Below are 25553 nucleotides of genomic sequence, written 5' to 3' on the forward strand. Positions count from 1 at the left end.
ACCACTTCTATTCTCATAGTCATTCTGCCTTTCCCTAAGGTCCTGCAGTGATTGTTCGAAGAAGTTGATTTTATCTCTTTGTTCGGTTAGAAGGTCGATTATAGCTTGGACCCCATCTCCGTTATTCCCTGGGTTGTGTCGATCCTCCTCATGATCTTCCTCATGCTTTCCTTCATGGTTTTCCTCATGGTTTTCCTCTGTTTGACTCCTAGTACATCTTCCATTACTCCTTCCTCTTCCTCTTCCTCTTCCTCTTCCTCTTCCTCTTGCCATTCTAGGTTTTACCTGAAAGTTAAATTATGTAGTTAGTTTTTCCCCCCCTTTTTTTTTTTTAAATAGAATAAAATTTAATTTCTATTATTGTAAAACATTCCCTTAGTTGAATAAATTGAAGTGAGCACAAGGCCTAGATTTGAACCTTTGCTCTGATACCACATGTAATATCCACCCAAAATCGGTTCAACAAATTTGAGTAATATTTTTTTTTTCATTATGTTTTAAATTCAATTGCATACTCTGGGCATCCATCCAATTAGGATTAGGCATTCATCCATTTGGGATGAGCTTCTAACCATACGGGTTAGGCAATTGTCCATACGGGACGTAAAATTCCATCTATCCAATGCGGGATAGGCATCTACCCATACGGGGTAGGCATCCATCCAAACGGGATAGGAGATGCTCTGGCCAGAGACTTAGACTCATCGGGACCATTCGGGTGGTCCTGAGCCACTCACTAAGTACTACACTCTTCTAACAAGAATGCACTGAGGTCGCCGTCCTTAGGAGTAATTAAAAATAATACAAGCTTGAATTCCGCCTCAGAATTTGGCTTAAAGCCTCAGGAAGTCAAGCGAATCCATACGGGATTCCTTCCGAGTATGCAGTGAATTAAATTGATTATCTTATCTTTCAATTAGGATTCTTACTCAACCAAGCCTAGACCCCACCCAGGAACGCCTAAGTACGAGGGACAACTCCATCCTAAGACTGCCTACATACCCGCTTCGGCACGGGATCAAGGTGTAAAGTATGTAGTTCTATTTTCTAATCTATGGTTTGATGTAAACTGATTTGTGGGTATGCAACCCTTTCTAGGGTCAGTGTCCTAGACAGTTTCTCTGCGGTTGCTACCCACGATGGTAGCGCTTAAGCGAAGGCTCAAAATGGCCTATTGCTTGTGGCCTAAACAAAATAACTAGACCCTAATACTTATCATAAACGTCACCCAATTGCAAAACACCAATATCCCTTCAAAAAAAAAATCAATTTCATGAGAGCTTTTAACTTGACCATCCCTAAAAGGGGTTTACTATGGTTTATCTCAACGGATGTGAAAATCATTTAAGAGTTATCTTATTAAATTATCGATCCAAGGGGGATTACCCACCCCTTGGATTTTAACTTCGAAATGTCCCTTATTACTCCTCGACGATTTATAGGGACGATGCCATAGACGTCGTTAATGCAGCTTTATTAGGCGTTAAGTGCAGTAGTTCAACACGACGGCATTACCCGTAAGCGTGACCCAGAGGCACTGTATATACCGAACGCTGCTAGTTTTGGTTTTCCAACTTCCTTTGTTTAGTTTTCTAACTAACATCATGCTTGAAAATATAATTATGAAATACTATTGAAAAAAAAGAGAAATATCGTTATTCTACAATTGGCATGATAATTGTGAACTTATGAGCAATTGCATGTAGATAATGAATGCGGAATAAAAGCAAGGTAAAATAATGTCATTGCATACAAAATGAAGAAGTGTTTACTCTTATTGTAAGAACAATTAAATATAGAGTTACTAGCAATTAGTTTACACTTTTGGGATTAATCATAAGACTTAAAGACTTAAGTAAGCTCAAGTTTATCACCCAAGAATCAATTAGATCGTCAATAGATTGGGAGGTCCATTTTTTTTTTACAATAATATACCATACGATAATCTCTATTGATTATTAAAAATTTTAAATTTACTTCACTATGATTATCAATAATTTATTAATAATTATTACCAATTACATTAATAATAATTATTAATAAGTTATTAATAATTATTGCTAATTAATCCAAAACTTATTAATAACTATATAAAAAAAATGATCTAAAGTTTACCAATAACTAAAAACTTTATTACCAACTATTAACAATTACATTCCAAAAAAAAAAGGGGGATTTGAAATATGCAAGTCGTGGTATTGCGTACCTAGTGCATTTAGTGCGAGGGGGACCCCACGGTTCCCTCCACTACCCTATGGCCACTGCCGTAGCAGTGACCGCAGGTTAGTGGAGGGTACCGTAACGGTACCGCTCCCCACCTGCAGAGCTATTAACTCCGCCTGCGGCCGAAGTCCCATGCAACGTACTGCATTGCAATTACAATTTCTCATGCGATGGTTTTTTTAAACACTTCGTATATATATATATATATATATATATATATATATATATATATATATATATATATATATATATATATATATATATATATATATATATATATATATATATATATATATATATATATGGTTTTATTTATTTTATTTTATCTTATTTTTTTCTTTTCCAGGTTAATTTAAATAGATAGAGGGTAGATTTTAAACTTTAAGGATAAAAATAAATTAAAATATTAAGTAATAATAGGGTTCATTCTCAGGAATAATTAACCCAGAGGGATAAACAATCCAGGGAGAATAACTAGATCCCAGCATAGTGCAGAGGATTGAAAACTAGATGCGTATCTAAAGGTAACTCATATTTTGCTTCCACACAGAGATTAAAATATTCCAGAGAGTAAATCGTTTCCAGCCATGAAAGGTAGATGGATTTATGCAGGCTTATGATTGTATTTCGTTAATCTGGTTTCAATCTTAAATTTATTCCTACAGGAGGATTTAATTCATTCAAAACAAGATTTTATTCATAGCAAGGAATATTTTAATTCTATAGCAAGAATTTGAAAGACAACATTTTAATTCTTCAAACTGACAAAATCGAAACTACAGCAAGAAATTGAAGGATAATATTTTAATTAATAGTATCCAATCTACAGCAAGAAATTGAAAGACAATATTTTAAATCTTCAACTAACAGTATCCAACCTACAGCAAGAAATTGAAGGATAATATTTTAATTAACAGTATCCAATCTACAGCAAGAAGTTGGAAAACAATATTTTAATTCTTCAACTCATCCACTACAAACAGATTTTCAACTAAGTTCAACAATATATTAAACCTTGATCTAACAATTTTTTTTTTTTTACAAATGAATCTAATTCCTATCAAAAATTCGAAACTAATTTCTTATCAAGACTCTGAAAAAAAACAATTAATCTAGTTCTCATCAAATGATTCTAATCACCTACTTCTTATCAAAATTTGAAATTAATTCTTTCAAGAATCTGGAAACAAATGAATCTCATTCTCATCAAATGATTCTAATTACCTACTTCTTATAAAAATTTGAAACTAATTCTTTCAAGAATCTGAAAACAAATGAATCTCATTCTCATCAAATGATTCTAATTTCCTAAACAATTTAATCAAATCTAATTTGCAACAAAATAAGATGCATGAAAACTAAATTTGAAAGAACCTGGGTGCTTGAAAATGGTGTAGAATCCTCTATGAATCTTCCTTGATCCTCCAAACTTGAAGAGAAGTCCTTCCAAACAAAATCTTAGCTGAAAAATGAAAATTGACTACAAAGGAAAATTTTACTTCAAGAATTTCTTATGGAATAGCCAACCACTCTTTTTGAAACTTGTACATCTTTTATAAAAGAAATTTCAAATTTCCACTACCTAATTTTTAATTGAAAAAAAGAGATTCTCTCCCAATTTGGCCTCCATGCAAATTGATTAGGCTTTGTGGGAGGAGTTACATGCAAGGTGGTGGAGAAGCCTCTAGAAGCTTCTTATTCCTCCTACAACATGTGCCTTAATTTGGGTGAGGGAATTTAAGTAACCAATTAAAAAAATATATATATATTTTCCATGTGTGTGTGTGATTTATTATTTTTATTCCCTTACAATATTCATTCAATAGTTTATCCAAAGAATTATAATAGAGTTTTGTATTTAAATCAAAAGGTGATAAAGGAGGGTTGTGACACTGTTGGCAACTCATGTAAGAAATATAACACACCTCTCATGAAGACAAGGCAAAAGATGCTCAAATAAAATCCATCCATATGCTCAAGAACTATCATCTATATGCTCAAAATAAAGGATAGGAATTATGCTGGCACAAATGAACCTCGTAAATCGGTTCATCACAAGGGGATGTATAGAGTACACCTATGTTACAGTTCATTGCAAAACTATACTTTTCCTCAAAATAGGGAAGCTAAAGTTGCTTCGCGTCGACATTACTCGTACGTTGTTCATACTATTCTAGGAATGGTGACTTCTACTACTACCCCTTCACATACTGACTTATCAACAACTCGTGGGTTGGCACTCAGTAAGGAAACAAATAAGAAACATCACATAGATAGGTATGGTTTCCCATACTCATAAGCAAACATATTCCCCATGGTTGATTACTTCACCATCCCATGGGCACACATAGCAAGTACGGGTTTCTTACCACACACACAGAATAGCACCATCACTGGTTTAGTCACACTTACGGGGAGTACTTTACATTAAGCTAACATATACTTAAGGGAAGTTTTAAATATGCTTTACACATGAATCACTAAATAAAGTTTACTCTAGATCCACGTACTTAAATTTTCAACAAATCAAATTTACACAAAGAATTAACATCATTCTGATATCTTTCTCAATTTCCCCTAAGCATTTTCATTCACATTACTAACTATGCAATTTCCCTTTCCAAGACAAAAAACTTTCCCCTTTCAATTAGAAGCCCAAAGCAACATACAATTTCATGTGCGTTATAAGAATTCTTTTTCTTAAATCACTGCATTCTAAATAGTATTTCAAGAACAACAAATCCTATATTTTAGGCAAGAGGAGGAAGAGAGTTGGAAAATCAACTATTTGTGATACAATACAATACAATAATACATCAAATCTAACATTGAAAATTCATAATACAACAAGGAGGTAAATGAAGAGCTATCTACTAGATTTTACACATTTAATGCATACAATTCAACAAGTCTTTCATTTACTCTTTCTTAAACACAATAAGACAATTATCTATATCCAAAGCAAGTTAAATGGTGCATCTCTTAATAGGTCCTAAATCACACTAGTTGAATAAGCACATAAAACCATCTTTTGAGGAACACATTAATACACTCCTGAAGCTACTATAACATGTCCTCTTTTGGTATTCCTTTCACAACAAGCAATTTTCACAAAATCAACTATGCGCATTTTAATGCACCTTACTTAAGATAGAATTTAATTATATTACTCCTACCAAGCACATGGAGAACCCTTTAATGTAAACATACCATTTTCTATCATTAACCAAAAATTAACTCCCAAACCAAATCCCTTTCACAATCTAAAACACAAAAAAAAAACATTATAAGGCTCCCACAAGGGCTCAAGATATATCGTCCTTTCTTTTGCAATAAGAAAAATTAAGTAAGAGATAATTACCCATATAAAATCCTTTTAATTTACTAGAGAGAGAGAAGAAGAAGAGTCATAATCACTCAATGTACTACATAATAAGCATTAACAATTACCATACTAGTCTTTCAAGTGGACAATCATTAAAATTGATCAATACCATAAACAAGAACATACCATACTTTTAGATTCAAGATATTAAAAACCAACCTAGATGGATTAGTCAAAAGAGTAAAACAAATCAAGATCGAAGGTACATATGACTCCCTTTCAAGGTAAGAGAAATTGTAGACCAAGACCTCAATAAGCAAACAAAACACCTATAATTATTTCCAAAACACCCACAACAATAAGGTGAAAACAAGGTGTCAACACACATGTTATACACAAGTAGGGGTTGTTAAATCACATCCTCACATCAAGGTTGACAAGCATACAACATAAGGTAGACACACACACACCAACTAAGGGCACAAGTGGAACCAGAGATCCCAGTGTTGCAACATGGGCTCTGATACCAAATGTAATGCCCCGCCAGGAAACCCCTAAGGGTTTAAGTTAAAAACACTCAAATAGAGTGTAAATATATATATATATTTTTTATATAATAATAATAATTAAGAGAGTTAATAATAAGTTACAACATTAAGATATTTTGGAGTTATCTAAAACTTAGATAACATAGCGGAAGGCTAAACGAACCTAAGGAGATTCCCAACGTGATTACGTAACCTTACCACCTGACTCAACTCACGTCAAATGATCCAATAAACTAGTTATCTTAATTACAAGATAATGCATAAGACATGGACTTATATTTATGTTCCATAAATTCACGTCTTGGAATTTTAGGAAGCGCCCATTTACTTTGGGTGGTTAGGAGGCCATCGTGACGTTATTTACTCAATGCACTTTAAATCATATTTAATTTAAGAGGCCTCCCAAAAGGTCCAATGCAATTAATATAATGAAGTTCATTCATTTGGGTTTAAGGCAACCACCCACAATTTATATCATCCTTTATAATTAAAAGTATGGTTAATAAGATGAGGTTCATTCATTAAGGATTTAACTTCCATTAATATAGTGAGGTTCCATCATTTGAATTCAAGCATAACCAACTAATGAGTCGTAGTTTCTTTATGGAGGATAGAATGCAAGTAGCCATAGAGTTAATTCATTGAAGTTTTAATAAAGCTAATAGATGGACTAAATTCATTAAGGTGCAAAAGTATTAGGAACACATGAGTTCATCCTTTAAATTAAAATATAGTTAGCAAGACGATATTCATCATCACAGGATTAAAATATAAGTTCATAGTGACGTTCTCCCATTAGGATTAGAATATAACTATCTTATTGCATGTCACTCTTTTTAGTTAAATGAAGTTAATATGAAGAGGTACATTTACTAGAATAAAGATATAAACAACTATACAAATACTCCCCTTTTTAGTTCAATTTTAGCAATCATAAAGAGATTCTTTTATTAGGGTTATAATTATGGATAAATAGTTGAGTTCACCCAATTATCAAGTTAATTTGGTAAGGATTATTTGTTAAGATTAAAACATAAATAACTAAACAAATTCATCCAATATAGTGAAGTATGATTAACATGGTGATATTCATTTAAGAAGATAAAAGTAAATACCTTTATGGTGTTCATCCTTTAGATTTCAACTTAGAAATTATAACATTAATTCTAACTTTGTTTCCCATTCACATTCGTTCAATTTACATGCTTAATAACAAGTTAATCCATTAATGGTAACCTAGCGAGATTCTTTCCACTATTACTTCTTTTAATTAACGTTAACCAAAATACATTTCCATTATCATAATTTACATTCTTTAACGACCCTAATTATTACATTTATCAAGATGACTAAATTTATGTACTTTGATTTAGCTTCATTAAATTCTCATTATGCACTTACAAGATACAACCATACATGATAACTTAAAGTATGAAATAAAAGAGACAAGGCATCGCATAACACGGATATGATCTCGGAGTTCACCGCTAAGGGCTACATCTCCGGGTCTGCTCAACTATAAGACCCCTCTGGCATTTAAATATAGTTAAGAATACATAATTTACATGTCTTTTACATCCTTGCCACTTAGGTGAACACAACCAATATACAACAGCCACCTCGGTAAATAATTACATAAGGATCCCTTCTGAAGTGGATCCTACCCAATACATCAAGCAATAACAAGGAATTCTTAACTGTTGGTACCCTAACTGGGGACTTGACTGACGTTGACTAGATGTAAGCAATCAAACGATAGGGACCTAACATACCTATCAAGGGCGTGCTATTATAATAGACATAACGATTACCAAAATATTAAGCCATGCTCAAGCGTTAACGGGTAGTTACAAAATTTCCTCAAGTTGACTTAAGCATCTAAACAGATTATTTAATCCTTAGATAAACACCAGAGACAAGTTGGTTTTTCAACAATAATCTAGCCCTTTCTCTAATTATACAAAAAATACCCTTTTTTCTCTAAAGAACAAAATACATTGAGAATGAATAAAGGAATGGGAAAATCATTTCCAAGCTAAATTAAGCTTCTATTGCATACATAAAAAAAAAATTAAAGTCTAATGCCACCATTCAATTTACTAATTAGCATTTAAACGTGAGTCCCCATATTTTCCCACTTAAATGAAATAAAACTTAAATACACATTTCAACATTTGTAAAGATAATTAAAATAATTTCTATATTAAATTCCAAAAATCAATATATATAATCAAATTATATATGCTAGTTAGATGTTACCTTATTAACATATATTTTGATATATCTATTTATCCCTCTTTTTTTTTAAAAAAAAAAAACAACATTACTTATTAAAATATACATCTCAACTCACATTTTTTATATAAAATATTGCTTATAATATATTTATATTAATACGCATCTTTTTTTTTTGTTTGTATAAAATAAACAAACTATATTCAAATTTTAACTTACCTAAAATACTAAATAATAATAAAAAAAAATAGTAAAAAGAATTAGAGGGCGGCCAACCCTAGGCGGTGAAACCCTAGGGCGGCCATGCCCTAGCTGAAGAGAACTGCAGCTGCCACGATGGGCACAACCCCTTGACCTCCACACACAGTGGAGTTGGGGTTTACTGCGGCCGCCGTGGGGTCACAGCCCCTTCGGCCCCCACTCAGTGGTACCAGAGGTTGCTGCGGCCTCCACGGAGTCGCAACCCCTTCGGCCTCCACTGTGTGGAGCCGGGGATTGCTGCGGCCACCATGGACATCGCAGTCCCTTCGGCCACCACTGTGTGGAGCCGATGGTAGCGGGGAGGGGTGGGTTGAGCTTCGGCTCCCCCCCCTAAAACCCCCAATTAAATTTTTTTTTTCCTTTTTATCATTTCTTTTTTATAGTTATAAATTATTATTTTTGTTTTGTATTTCAGTTTTGATTTAGCTAATTTTTTTTTTGAGAAAAGCATGAACGGAAACCAGTCAAGAAAGCAAATACATAAAATGCCCATTATCCATTTGTTTCAGTCACAGATTTATTTCTCTTTTTTTTTTTTTAGAATGTTTAAGAAAAGAATGGGGAAGATTTTCTCCTTTCAAAATGTCCAAGAAACCATGACAAATCTTGAATCCAAGAACAACCAAGCTTTCAAAAACTGAAACTAAATCTTAAAGACAATCATGGGCATTATCATTTCTTTTTCTAGCATTTCATGGAGAACATTCAAACACCAATTTTTTTTTCGATACAACAAATAAATGAAAGGGTAGGCTGGAATCCTACCTCATAATGCATTCCGGGCAAGGCTTGAAGGAGAGCTCCACCTGCAACTCAAAGCAAAACTCTATTTTCTCCAAAATTCCCCCACCTCCATTCCAAAAAAAATCCCAAAAAGAGAACCCCCAAAATAATTCCAAAGACTAGGTTAAATGAGAAACCCCCTTTTTTTTGACCTAATTTTCAATTTCGAATTTAGGCATTTATTTTTAAAATAAAAGAAAAATGAAAATGGAAATCATTCCTTTCCACTATTCAATACATCTTATCCATTTTTTCTTATTAAAATTAAAATGCTTCTATTTCTTATTTAATTCTAATTTTAATTTCTCCATATTACTTTAGCCAACATTTATACTTTAAACTATTAACAAGGGTAAGGTATTTAGGTTAATTTAAATTTCCAAAGTCAATCCTTTATACCATATCAACTTTAAAAGTAAAAAGAATAATTTCCTTTAAATAATAAAATTTACCCTTTCTTTTCCAAAATGCGAAATTGATAAATTTATTTCTATTTCCCAATGACTTTAAATCTTTCCTTTCTAAAAATGCATAACTAATTGAATTCGTTATTTAAAATTAACTATTAAATTAACTCGCTACAACATAATAAAGCGACCCTTTTTAAATAAATGACTAATCTCATGAAGGAACCTATTTATTTTAATTCCTCAACTTTTAATGCATAAATGAACACATTATTTCAATTTAAATGCTTTAAGCTTGCTTCAATTATAATTAGAGCGATCTCTTTAAATTAACGATTAATCATATAAAAGAAACTACCTATTTTAAATTTCTAAATTACTAATGCATACATCTACTCATTAAATTGAATTAAATACTTAGGATAACAAACTCTACTTACCCTTCGCAAGGCATGCAAACTGAGGAAGTCCACCATATCACACGACAGGCAACCCAATGAAAAGAAAGCCCCACGAACCACACACGATGCTCACCTAACCATGGCTAAGGAAAGACGAGAGTTTTATGACCCCCAAATCCGAATTCTAAGGATGGAGGAGGTATACTCAACCCTGCGAATTCGAAGGAGATGAACCTCGCCCTAGGCGGTGTTGTACCTGCAATCTCCTGCACCCATGAATCATGAAAGCATACATATACATATACATATTCAATGAAGGCGTTAGCTCAAGATTTATAACCATAACTAGGAAACAACTACATTTACACAAAAATTGATGCAAAAGCACAATAATAGGTATGCACAATTTATTTATTTTATCAAATCTACAACCTTGCATCACGGTTAACCAACCATTCAAAAATGCCACATAGGAAGTCAACCAAGGTCAAACAGGTTTTACGAGGCCGACTAGGGTAGAGGTATTACATAATGCCATTTGGCTTATCTAATGCTCCAAGAACCTTCATGAGACTCATGAATGAGGTGATAAAGGACTTCATAGGTAAATTTGTAGTGGTATATTTAGATGATATTCTCATTTTCACTAAGGATAGGGTAGATCATGTTTATCATTTGCAAATTGTGCTACAAAGATTGTATGAAGAGAAGCTAACCATGAACTTGGACAAGTGTGAATTTGTTAAGAAAGAGTTGGTTTACCTTGGGTTTGTGTTGTCACAAGGGAACCTCAAAATGGATCCTAACAAGGTAGATGCCATAGTAAATTGGCCTACTCCTAAGTCAGCAACAAAGGTGAGAAGCTTCCATGGAATAGCTCAGTATTACAGGAAGGTCATTAGGCAATTCAGTGTTATATGTGCACCAATGTTGGACATTATTAGAGGTGGAATGAACAAGTAAATAAAGGTTTTGAAACCTTGAAAGAGAAGATAGCTACTCAACCGACATTGGTGTTGCCTAGTTTTGAGAAGCTCTTCACAATGGAATGTGATGCAAGCAATGTTGTAGTAGGTGTTTTTCTAAGCCAAGAAGAAAGACCAGTAGATTTCCATAGTGAGAAGCTAAGAGATGCAAAGAGGAAGTACTCCTCATATGACTTGGAATTATACGCTTTAGTGTAGGATTTGAGGAAGTAGAGACACTATCTCCTTCCTAAGGAATTTGTAGTCTACACAGACAATTAAGCTTTAAGCTTTCTAAACTCACAAGACAAACTCAGTCACAAACACATGAAATGGGTAGAGTATATGAAAGCCTACACATTCACCATCAAGCACAAAAAAGGTCAATTAAACCAGGTTGTTGATGCATTGAGCAGAAGACTTTTGATAGTCCAAGAAATTCAATTAAGAAGCATAGGTGTTGACAGTTTTAGAGACCTATACTTGGATGATGAAGACTTCTCAAATGCCTACAAGGTATGCAAAGAGTATCAAAATCATTTTCATAATGAGTATTCAGATTTTACCTTGCAAGATGGGTTATTGTTTAGAGGAGGACAACGTTGTGTGCCTAGAGGGTCAATGAGAGAAAATCTTATACAAGAGAAGCATAATGGAAGTCTTAGTGGTCATTTTGGAGTCAACAAGACTCAAGAGTTGCTTTCGAGGTATTACTATTGGCCTAGGATGAATCAAGATGTTAAGAAGTATGTGGAAACTTGCATTGTTTGTCAGAAGGCCAAGGGCACTTCTTCAAATGCCAGTTTATACCAACCTCTTCCCATACCAAATAGACCTTGGGAGTGCATTAGTATGGATTTTGTAGTAGGTTTACCAAGGACAAAGCAGGGATTTGATAGCATTTATTTAATAGTGGATAGGTTTAGTAAGATGGCCCACTTTGTACCTTGCAAGACTACTCATGATGCATGCCATATAGCTCAGTTGTTCTTCAAGGAAGCGATAAGGATACATGGTTTACCCATGAGGATTGTTTCAGATAGGGACTCAAAGTTCATGAGTCATTTTTGGAAGACATTTTGGCAAAATCTTGGCACCAACCTATCTTTTGGATCAGCCTATCATCCACAAACAGATGGGCAGATCAAAGTGGCTAATAGGATCTTAGGAAACTTATTAAGGTGCCTTAACAAGGAGTATGGTCAGAAATGGGATCAAGTGTTATCACAAGCTGAATATGCTTACAATGACACAATAAATAGAACCACTAGAAAGATTCCTTTTGAGGTGGTCTATGGTCTTCACGCAAGGGGTATATTGGAGCTAATGGATTTAGGGATTGCAGCAACAAGAAGTGCATATGCTGGAGATTTTGCTCAGCCAATGAAAGAGGTACATGAATCAGTCAAGCAAGCATTGATGGAGAACACAAGTAAGATCAAACAAAAGGTTGATGAGAGAAGGAAGAACCTACAATTCCAAGTAGGTGATCTTGTCATGGTGCATCTAAATAAAGCAAGGCTACAACAAGGAGTACCTAATAAGTTGCAGATGAGAAGGTTGGGTCCATGTGCCATCCTAGCCAACTATGGAGAAAATGAATACAAGGTGGACCTACCTAGTGAAATAGGACTATCATTGATTTTCAACATAGAAGACTTAGTTGCTTACAAAGGGCCAATTCAAGGTTTAGATTGTAGTCACTTAGGGGTATCAGATGATGTAAATAACCTTCAAGCACCAACAAAACCAAGTCCAAAGGCTGAAAAGGTATTGAGTTCAAGGATCGCTAAGAAGATAAGGCATAAAATTTATTGGGAGCACCTAATCAAGTGGTAGGATATGAATGATGCTAAGGCTACATGGGTGCTTGAAACAAAGTTTAAGAAGATAGGCATTGATTAAAATCTGATCCCCAAAGAGGTGACTTAGATTTTTTTTGTTTGGGAGAATGGTACAGGAGCACCTAGGACTTAGGTTCACAGTCCTTCCACAATTTTGTCTTGTATTGACCTTAGCCAAGTCAAGTTTCTAATAGGTACTCCAGGAGGGTCCAAGGTGTGTGTGATGTTTGGTTTGAGTCAAATGTAGGACTAGTTGAGTTGGTTTTCTTCCTAGGTTTGCACTTTGTGAATAGGTAATAGTTTGAGTAGTTGAAATGGCCTTCTTGATGGTCAAAAGAGGCATGACTTGGTATGAGCATTGGAGAGGTTTATAATAATCTTAGGAATGTTTCAAAAGTCATGAGTAATGACTTGAAATAGGTTGCTTAGGTTGGAAATACAAAATGTGAAAAGTTGTAAAAGTTGTCATGACAACTTTGGTCCTAAAGAGCTTAGTGGTGGAGTTAGGGATATCACAATTCCCTATGATGCCTCCATACATGGGGAGTACTATTTAAACCTCCTCTTGCATGGTTACCAAGGTTGGAATTTTGATTTTGTATGATTGACAATCTGAAACTACTCAATTTCAAACTATTATCACTATTTTTTTTCTTATTTTGCATAAAATGTGAACACTTATGGATAGAATCCATTGATCTAGTTTTGGATTGTAGTTATTTGGTGTGTTATAGTTCTATTTGGTTCATTTCATTCTTTGTAGATGGGGTCTGTTAGTACTTTCATTGTTTTGTTTCCAAACAACCAGTTTTGGCTTGTAAATAACAAATTCTTGTAAAATGGTTGCCCCATAAAATCCCTCCATGCTACCATCATGACCTATTGGGACATGGGAGGAAACCCTATGTATAGTGTAAATATAAATGGAGGATTTCTAGAAGTGGAGTTCATCATGGTTACCACCTTGTTCTAGGCAAGTCTAGGAGGAACCCGGCTAGAGAAGACAGGGTGAAAATTGAATGCATACTCCAAAGGTGAACACAAAACCTTAGCCAAATAATTTGGAGAGGTTCATGAGGTCCATATAGAGTTTCAACAACAAGGAGAAGCCTTGACCAGACCTTTAGATGCCCATTCCACAAAATTGAACAGTCATTGTCGGTTAAAGGCCTAGAAACCCTACCAAACCCTCATATTTGGGTTAGGGTAGTGTACGACAAGTTGGGAAGCCAAAACCAGAAAACGCTCTTGGAGATAGGTGAATTATTGAAGAAAATTAAAAGTCTTTGCAAGGTCTTTTGGACCGTAAAACCAAAAACCCTCAAAAACCAGATTTAGGAGGCCTAATTGGGGCTGACCCTTATAGCCCTATTTCTAGGCAAATTCATGAAATTGGTAAGGAAGATAGTGAATTAAAAACCACAAATGGACACAATTTGAATTAATTCCATGTTAAATGCCACCTCCACATCTCTACAATGACTCACAACAGCATGGGGGTGAAAAGTGATAAATTGACAAGTTGTTCTCATGATAGCAAGATTGAGCATATGGGAAACACATTGAAATGGTAGGGTTCTTAGTCAAACACTTGTTGAAAACACCTTGAGATTGGTAAGGAGTGATTCCTAGTAAAGATTGGAAGGACTTAGAGGTCTTGAAGCATAGATAGACCTGGTGAGGTTGGTGGAATTGAGCAACACCAACTAGGTGAAGTGTGAGCAAGCTAGGTAAACCCTATCAAGATCTTTGGTTATGTTGAACCAGCTCCGAGGATGACTTTTTATCATCTGGAGATCACTTGGTTATGTCAAAGACATGGTTTGGACACTTGGTTTTGGTATTTTGGTTATCGGTCTAATTGGGTTGACATATTTGTTGTTACTAACAAATTGGTCTAGGTTATAGACCGGAAAGCATTACCTATCCCAGATCAACATGACACGTTATGGAGATGATTTAATCAATTCAATATTGTTGTAATTGTATCAAGCCAACATGATGCATCACATGTTGAATTATTTGTATTTTATTTAATTGTAATATTCTTTATTAGTTGACCTACACATTTGGTCTTAGGTTTTGGTATATATATATAATATCCCATTTGTGAGATGATGAAAGGAAGAAATTGAATAGAGAGACGGTAATTGGTTATGGTATTGTAACAAGGTATGTGCGAATATTGAAGATCATATGAGAAAACCATAGAGAAGGTTCAAGGAAGGTTTGAAGGTGATTATCAGAGCTTAACCGATACTGAATCTAGCATTGGAGATGCTACTTTGAGTAGTACATTATCATTAGATTTAATCATCCAATTGTGACTCCTATTTTGTGATTGAGTAGTGTGCTCTAGGTGGTTGTCCTTTCTGCATGTGCAAACCCCATTTGTATACACATTCTATCTATAGTAGTATCATCTAATTGTGGGTAAGGTTTCCCACCATGGTTTTCCCCTTACAGGGTTTCCACGTACAAATGTTTGTGTTATTTCTTGTGGATGTTATTTCTCTTTCTGTTATATGCATTAAGTTTCACCGGTATTAATATTAACTATTAATCTATTAACCAACATTAAGTTTGGTTTACCGGTATTAAGTATCAAGTTTGATTAAGTTATATTTGGGTTGAAATTAATTGACAATTGATTCACCCCCATCCCCTTCTCAGTTTCCTCTGGGTCCTAATAGTCATCATTAGTCACTTTGAAATATAAGTTGATGTTGGCATTACCTTTAGTGTAGCCAAGATTCGACAGACATTTTTCCAATCTAGCATACCAAGCTCTAGGAGCTTGCTTCCCCATACAAAGCTTTCCTTAATCTACAAACCATATCCTTATCATTTGATGTAAACTTCTTCTTCAAGATCACCATTTAGAAATGCATATTTTGCATCCATCTGATATTATTTATAGTTCTTATGAGCTACAAATGCAAGAAATAATCTGGTTGCCTCAATTCTAGCTCCCAGTGCAAAGGTTTCATTATAATCAATTCCTTCCTTCTGTGAATATCCTTTACACACTAATATTTCTTTATCCATGATTACCTTACCATCTTAATTAAGTTTATTTCTAAATACCCATTTAAATCCAATTACATTTTTGTCTTTAGACCGTGGAACTAATGTCTATGTATTGTTCTTTTCAATTTGTTCTAGTTCATCTTCCATTGCTTTAATCCAATGCTCATCTTGACAAGAGTCAATAATATATGTTGTTTCAATTTGAAAAAATAAGCATACCTCTTCATTTTCCAATCTTCCTCTTGTCATAATACCTTGATACTTGTTCCCAATTATCTAATTTTCTGAGTGATTCAGTCTTACGTACCTGGGTTTATTCATATACTATTGTTCTTCAGTCACTGTGGAATTCTCTGATGATGCTAGTGTGACTGGATCCACATTCTATACCAGTGCACTCTGTATAGGTTCATTTATGATCATCTCAACTGCTAGTCCAGAATCTACAGACCTTGAATTTCCTCTAAATTGTTCATCTATCTTCACATTAGCACTCTCAATGTTTTTCTACAATCTTTTATTAAAACATCTATATGCCTTTCTCTGAGATGAATAACCAAGAAATATTCCTTCATCACTTCTATGATCAAATTTACCAATATACTCATCTCTCCTAATATAACATTTGCTTCCAAAAAATATTGAAGTATTTAAGAGTAGGAGTATTACCAAACCATAGTTGATAAGGGGTTTTACTGGTTTCACCTTTGATATGAAATCGATTAAAAGTGTAAACCGTTGTATTCACTGCTTCTCTCCAATACACATGAGGTAGATTTGCTTCCAATATCATGCATCTAGCTGCATCCAAAATAGTTTTGTTCTTCCTTTCCACAATTCCATTTTGTTGAGGTTTTTGGGGTGTTGATAGTTGTCTTTTGATTCCATTCACTTCACAAAATGTATTAAACTCCTTAGATGAAAATTCTCCTCCTTGATCTGATCTCAAACATTTGATTTTCTTAACAGTTTAATTCTCTACCATTTCCTTCAATAGTTTGAATTTTCCAAAAGATTCTGATTTCTCCCTAAGAAAAGTAACCCAACACATTCTAGAATAATCATCAACAATTAGCATAAAGTATCTATCTCCCTGTAGACATCTTGTTCTTGTCGGACCACACAAGTTAGTATGGATTATATCATGAACATTATTGGATTTCTCAAAAAGACTCTTAAAAGTTGTTCTAACTTGTTTTCCCATTTGACATGCCTTACATACCGGATTATCAGGTTTCATAATCTTAGGTAAATCCCTTACTGCTTTAGTTGAACTGATCTTTACAATGCAATCAAAATTCACATCAAAAAGTCTCTTATGCCATAACCAACTTTCATCAATATGTGCAATCAATCATGTCTTATCATTTTTGTTCAAATGAAAGATATTACCTTTAGTCTGATTACCGGTTGCAATCTCCAATATAGTTCTATTCATGATTTTGCATTTACCATTATTGAATTGTAACTAAAATCCCTTTTCAATTAATTGACCAACACTCAAAAGATTATGCTTCAAATCTTCAACTTAATAAACATTGTCAGTATTGTGCTTACCATGCAAAGATATAGTGCCTTTTCCTTTGATTAAACAAGGTTTACCATCCCCAAATATTACTAGACCTCCACTATATTCCTGAAAAGATAAGAATTTACTTTTATCATGAGTCAGATGATGTGAACATCTAGAATCTATGATCTATTCATCCTTTTCTTCAATTTTAGTTGCTAGGGCCTGCTCTATTGGTGGAAAAGTAGGTATTGGTTGATCTTATTTTATTGCTACAAAAGGGCATCCATTATCTGTTGGTTCTTCATTAGAATCATCATTAACTCCTTCATCAGCATAGTAACAAGATTTGTCTCTATTCTTCTTATGTATCTCTGATATTCATGGTTAGGCTTATATTTTCTTTTAGCTTCCTCTCTCAATCTTGCATGCCTGTCAAGACATCTAGATGCCATATGACCAAATTTATTGCAATTAAAACATTTAAATGGTGTTTTACCTTCATACTTACTTCCAACTGGACCTTTAGGCATTTTCCTTGCAAATAGTGCTTCAAGTTCTTCTAGTTCTTCATTTTCCCTTATGATATCGTCAACTTCTCTTGCATAAAGTGCTTTCCAATCAGATTTGTCAGATGATGATGATGATGTTGCAAATGACGATGCTCTGAAGGCTAAATCTGTCTTAATTGTAGCAATAGGACCAAATTCCTCAATTTCAAATGCTGAAAGTTTTCCAACCAAGATATCTCTAAATACTGATGTATTAGGCATTGTTCTCAACTCATTAATAGTAGTTACTTTCATTTTGTATGTCATTGGCAATTCTCTTAAGACTTTAGAAACAATTTCATCTTCACTTAAGGATCCTCCACAATATTATATTCCTAAAATAATTTCATTAACTCTTTCGATAAAAGCAAAAATTCTTTCATGTTCTTCCATTTTCAAAATTTCATACCTGACCCGGAAACATTCTAGTTTTGCAATTTTGACAGTGGTATCTCCTTCATTCAATGTCTCCAATTTATCCCAAATAGATTTAGCAGTAGATTGGTCTGATAATATCATGATTTGCTGATCTGATAATATGCTCAAAAGTGCTTCTCTTGCTTTGCAATCATTTTCTTGATGTTTACCCAAAGTTGGTGGATTTGGTTGATTCGGTGTAGGACCAACATAGTCATTCTTTGTAACTTCCCATATGTCTCTTCCAATGCAATTTAGATGTGTCTCCATTCTGATCTTCCATATACCATAGTTAGTTCCATCAAGTATCAGACTGCCCTTCCTAAAAATATTTGTTGTCATAGGATCCCCTCAAGCTATTAGGCTTCTGCAAAAAAAGGACTAAGCTCTGATACCAATTTTTAGGACCCGGAAGGCAACTGAGAAGGGGGGCATGAATTAGTTGTCTATGAATCTCAACCCAAATACAACTTAATCAAACTTGATACTTAATACCGGTAAACCAAACTTAATGTCGATTAACAGATTAACAGTTAATATCTATACTAGTGAAACTTAATGCATGAAACAAAAAGATAAACAACATCCACAACACATAACACATATATTTTAACATGGAAACCCTGTAAGGGGAAAAACCATGGTGGGAAACCTTACCCACAATCAAATGATACTAGTGTAGATAGTATATGTATACAAATGGGGTCTACACATGCAGAAAGGCCAACTGCCTAGAGCACACTCCTTAAATGGGAGTCACAATCACTATAGTAGGATAGTTAAATCATAGAATAATGTACTACTCAAAATAGCATCTCCAATGCTGGATTTAGTACTGGTTAGGGTTTGATAATCACCTTCAAAACCTTCCTTGAACCTTCTCGATGGTCTGCTCATATGATCTTCTATATTTGGACATACCATGTTACAATACCATAACCTTACATATCATATACCATATCCTATATCTCATCAATTGAGATCTTACATATATGCAAAACCTAAGAACAAATTTGTAGGTCGACTCACTAAGAATATTACAATAAAATCAATTACAAACAAGTTAAGATGTGATGCATCATGTCGGCTTAATACATTTACAACAATATCCAGTCAATAAATCATCTCCCTAACATGTTGTGTTGATCTAGAATAGATAATGCATACGGGTCCATAACCTAGACTAATTTGTCGGTAACAACAAATATGTCAACCCAATTAGACCATTAACCAAAATACCAAAACCAAGTATCCAAACCATGTCTTCGACATAATCAAGTGATCTCCAGATGATAACAAGTCATCCTTAGTGCCGGTGAACAATATAACCTGCCAGTGAACAATATATCGGTGAACACAATGTGTCGGTTCAACATAACCATAGATCTCTAGAAGGATAAGTGTTCACACCAATGACAAAACTAATACAATGCGTCCATAATACCAACATTTTCTTCCTAAATATAGTCAAGGAAAAGAAAATCTCTACCACCACTAAAAATGACATGATTACTTCCAAATATAACTCGAGAAAAAGCACCTCCTTCCCTTAAAAAGCGTGCACTTCACTGAAAATCTGCATGTAATTTGTATGCTTACTTCTCTCTTTCAAAAATATTTTGATTCCAATAGTTAAATAAAAAAATTGTTTTATATAATTATATTGTTGAAATAAAAAATATTAATTTCCCTTAAATATTTCATAATTTAATATAAATTAATGAAGATTTTATAAAATAAATCTTTTGATAAATTTATATTAAATTATTAAATTTACAATTTACAATAGAAGGAAATATATGATACTTATTATAATTTAATATATATTAATTAAAGCTTTTATATTTTAAGCTTTAATTAGTATGTATTAAATTATAATAAATAAAAATTACATGAGATAAAAGAACTTAAAGTTCTTTTTGGCCCCTATGCATGTGGGCTCACAATGAATATTACCTAGATTATATGATTTCAAGTCATACTCCATGGCTTGTATTATAATGTATGCATCTTTATTTGAAGAAAAAAAAAAAAAAAAGCCCATACTCTAGGGCATGCAAACTAAAATAGAAGTGAAACCGTGAGATTTTGCCAAGATCAAGAGCTCAATGAAATGTACAAAATAGAGACACAATATAGGACAAGAATAAACTGTATTCTCATCAATAGAAAATGATCAATAATCAATTACATACAATGTAGATGAGCTTGCTTATATAGGCAAGGCTAGGGATATGTGAGCACACAAACATGACATGTGGCTCAATAAGAAACAAGGGTAGGTAGGAAATAGGTGTGGATAGGTAGGAGAAATAATATAATAGTCCACATGAGGTGGATCACCCACTGAATGTGGAGTGTAACAACAAGATCAACACCATAAAAGGTGGAATTTCTCCTACACACACTATCCCAATGTGGCACAAACACCCAAGTGTCTCATACCCAAACTACTATGAAATGCATTTCCTAGGTAAACTTAAGTAAGTGTAATAATATCCAAGATGAATAATTATTTACACCAACAGAAACCCTAAATTTATTGTTCTACTCCCCGAATGAAATCAAGAAGTTTCTGCTCTCTGTCAACATGCATGTGCTAGGGTTTCTGCAGTGGAGCTCAAATCTGAAACTAGGCTTTTTTTTAGACTGGAAGTGGAACTTTCCTCAGGTTTATGAGTAGGATATGTGCTATTCTTCTGGGTTCTCTATTTTTTATATTTATTTGAAGAAGTAAGAAAGCACAAACTTGCCTTTTTCATGCATTGATTTAGGGTGTTTGTGCACAAATCTACATTACCTATGTATGGTTCTAAAAAGTCATGATTTCCTTGCTTTAAGATTTGGCTGGGGTTTCTTTTGGGGTATTTCATTGTTCTCATGCATGGCACCTTGATATCACTAATATCATCGTCCTTTATCTTGAAACTATTAAAACTTGCAAATGATCTATCTATCAATATATAGGTCTATGGATGACTCAAGGTGTTGACGCTCTGTTTGTTCTTTGAGGTTGTACTAAAAGTGGATCTTGCTTTATGTAAACTTTGTGACTGTAAGGACTCACTCTATTATATGTTTTGTTGACATAAGATCTGATGAATAGTAAGAGGGGGGGGTGAATTAGTATGCCAAAAATATCTTCACTTAAACACTTTGCAAGACTAATAGTAAACTTGTAAAACAGTTTAGCAGACAAACTGGTTAACACACATGCAAACTAAATAGCTAATAATGCATTCACCCACAGAAGGAAAAACACCATAACACAATAGATTTTGACATGGAATCCCAAATGAGAAAAACCACAGTGAGATGGAACTCTCAAGTAACTATCTACAGAATAGGAACAAGACCGGTTAAGGTCAAACCGGTTAAGGTCTTACAATGTTCTTTACCAGAATAGATCCTATTAGGAATCTCAATCTCTATTACGAGATAAGTCTGATTAAAGACTACCTTGCTAGAGGATTTTAGATCCATAGATGTGAACCACCTTGTTAGAGGATTTACAAAAGGCTTTTGGGCCTACCCGGTTAAGGGCTACAAATTTGTCAAAGATGTGAGTAATCAACAAGTGTTTGATCTAGCTAGTAGCATAGACTGCTTAGTTAGATCCTTGATAGCTCATTCCTAATGCACTCTATCATTAATTCAGTCTTATACACATTCATATTCTCTTCAACTCCTCAACCACCTTAAACCCTAACAACAACATATACTTTTGCTACAACCACATCAACAACCTAAAACCCTAGACATGATGTCCTTATAAAGGAATATGATTTCATATCAGTCCAATAGGATTACATAACAATTTCCTAGGTTCAATGAACCTAGACATACTTGGTACCATGACAAAAAAAGCATCGTTTAGGTGTCAACACCGTCAAACAATCGGTGGATGGTAACTCATCACAAAATGTCGGTTGGTAACCCATCACAGAGTATTACTGGTTCATATAAAATGTCGGTTGCCAGTTTGACAAAAATGAAGACTGGTAAAAATGTGTTATGCTACTTTAATCCCTCATACCGCTTGGGGTCGACATGCCGCTTCAGACTGGGAAACACATTCTGCAAAACACCAATAGTTTGAAGACTATAATACAACATACCAGTTGGAACAAATACCGGTTGTGCTCTAACTCATACATATAAAGGAGATCTCAATGCAAGTGTGTGTCCATCAATGACAATCACAACATAAACATCAAAAATGCCAACAATCTCCCCCTTTGGCATTGATGGCAACACTTAGGAAAATAAAATTTTGACATCTAAATGTTTTACAACAAAATCATGCCATTAGCAAAATTACTCCCCCTAAGCATATACACTATCCCTTTAACAATAAAATGTATAACACTTTTGCATATAGAGCATAAACATTGAGATATTCAAAGCATATATCAAAATTTTGTTTACCAGATACTTCTCCCAAATAGAATTTTTCTCCCCCTTTGCCAACAATGACAAAGTACAGCTGAACAACCCTATTTTCATTTGATATTAAAATAATAAAAGTTTATGACAATAAGGAATAATACTTGTCAAAAATAGATTTAAAGTCCTGCAAGAATTGTTTCATTGATAAAGACCAGGACTCAAGTAGGGAGGTGGCTACTTCTTTTTCTTTCTGCATTTGGGAGACCTATTCTTCCATGGCATCAATTGTGCTCATCTCCTGTGTAAATGTTAAGGCATCCAAGTTCAGATAGCACTTCTGAAGAATTTGTAATCATGGGAGTAGAACCAATTGTAGCTCCTGCAAATCTCTAGACTGGGTGCTGATCTCTTGCTCCATTTTTGCTGACTGGATGTGAAACCGATGAACAGTTTGCCCATAAGTTGTAAAGGAATAATAAGGTGGCTTGAATGTGCTCATGTAGGACTGCAAGTCTATTTGAAGCTTTTACTTTTGAGCTAGCACATCATCATAGAATAGATGGGGTTGGCAGATCTTGTTGAGTAGTAGATTCCCCTCATCTAGAGCGTCCCTTATATCCTTTTGTTCTTTTTTCAGTTAAGAGCAGAGCTCATTCAACTTCTTCACTAGAGCTATTTTAAGAGGTTTTTGATGCTCCTTCTTGACATTTGCCTCTGCTGCCTCTTCTAGGCTCTGCATCTGATCATCCACTACTGTGCATAGGAGCTTAAGTTTAGCTAGTGATGAATCGGTGTTGGGAAGATTTGTACTAGGTATCAAACCGGTAAGAGTGTCCATAACTGCTTGAATTACATCCTGCTCCTTCTTCCTTCGAATAATTTCAAGGTATTCTTGAGCAACCTTGATGCTCTGCATTAGCTCCATTTCACTTGCAGACTGGAGATCGATAGGACTGGTGAGATCGGTTGGCTTGGCTTGAATCTTGATTGCCTTTGGAGTCTCCATCTGGGTGCTCTTCTCCGCTTCTCCTGCCTTGTCCTCTTCCACTTTCTTCTTCTCTGCTTCTCTCCTCTTCTCTACTTCCCTATCCTCCTCTGCTTTCTTCCTCTTCTCCTCTTCCTTGTCTTCCTCTTCTTTCTTTTTCTTTTCATCTTCTTGCTTCTTTTTCTCTTCTTCATCCTTCTTCTTCTTCTCCTCTTCATCTTTCTTCTTCTTCTCTTCTTCATCCTTTTTCTTCTTCTCTTCTTCATCCTTTTTCTTCTGCTCTTCTTCATCCTTTTTCCTCTATTCAACCTATTCTTTTGCCGCTTCCTATCTATCCTTGGCTTGCTTATCAACCTATTCAGCCTATTGCTCCTGTCCTATTGCCTTAGATGGTGTTTCCTAAGTAACATCTTCTACGTCCAGGGCATCAACATCAATAGTGTCATCTGGTTCATCAACCAAATTTCCTTCATCATCAAGCACTTCGTTCAGTTTGGATATAACCGGTTCTTTCTCAGCTTGTCGGTTGGCTTTAGCCACTCAATGCATCTTCAGAGCTTCTAGAGCATGAGTGTGTGTATCCTTGAGCACTTCCTTACCCTTCCCTTCTAGTAATAGGAGTATTCTTCTTCTCATGAAGAAAAGACCTTTGTATTTGTTCATTACATTGAATAGTTCCGATTTGATACATCAGGAAAATGTTTAGCAAAATCTTTTTCTCTCATTCCCTGTTCTTGCTCTATGGCAATGCACCATTTATTGTCTAAGGACTTATACAAAGAATCTGGTGTTTCAGATCTAATTTCTGAAGGCGACCGGTCATTAACACATAAATATTGAATTATTTCCTTTTCGACCGCTTCCTTTTCATCATCATTAAAGTCATCAAAATACTCAATTAAATCATGTAGCAATTTTCACCTAATATTCTTTATTGTTCTTTGACAATGTGTCAAAGGTTTATAGGAGGAGATATCAATATTTACCAGTGCAGATGATGCTGGTTCATTCTTTGTCTTCTTTCTTGTCTATCTCACCTTCTTGGGCTGCTCCTCAGACACAGTTTCCTCTGAGTCTAGTGTATTTCTTTTTGTCTTCCTTTTCCTCTCGAAGACTTTAGCCAGTGTTGCTTCTAGTTTCTTCTTGGCCGGTGACCTTTTGGTCACTTTTGGACTTGCTGTTGTAACCGGTGCTGATGCTGTAGGCATTGCCTTTGCCTTCTTCACTATAGGTTCTTTTCCTTTCTTTGCATAGAGTTCCTTGACCAGTGTAACCCTTTCCAGATAGGCTCCAATCCTCTTTTCCTTAGGGTCAAGAGCTGAGCCAATAAGGGTAGAGGCATACCCTTCCAGCATATCATACATCACCTCATAGCCCATTGGCTCCACTTCTTGCTGTCTGGGCTCAATAGCCTCCATTATGCATTTATCCACTTGGATGGTGAAACATATATCATCTTAATATTTCTTGATGATGTCACCTGATATCCTCATTCTTTGGCTCATTTTCCATTTGAACTCATCAAAATACTTGTTCAGAACATCAAGGTAACTAGTTCCAATTGCTTGAATGCTTTCCTTGATTTGCTTGGTCACCGATTGGTCAGTAGACCACTGGACATCTCCTACTCCTAGAAATTAGCCTTGGAAATAGAAGAACAACTCAACCAGTAGTTGTCC

Source organism: Cryptomeria japonica, chromosome 3, assembly GCF_030272615.1.
Source record: "Cryptomeria japonica chromosome 3, Sugi_1.0, whole genome shotgun sequence".
NCBI lineage: Eukaryota > Viridiplantae > Streptophyta > Pinopsida > Cupressales > Cupressaceae > Cryptomeria > Cryptomeria japonica.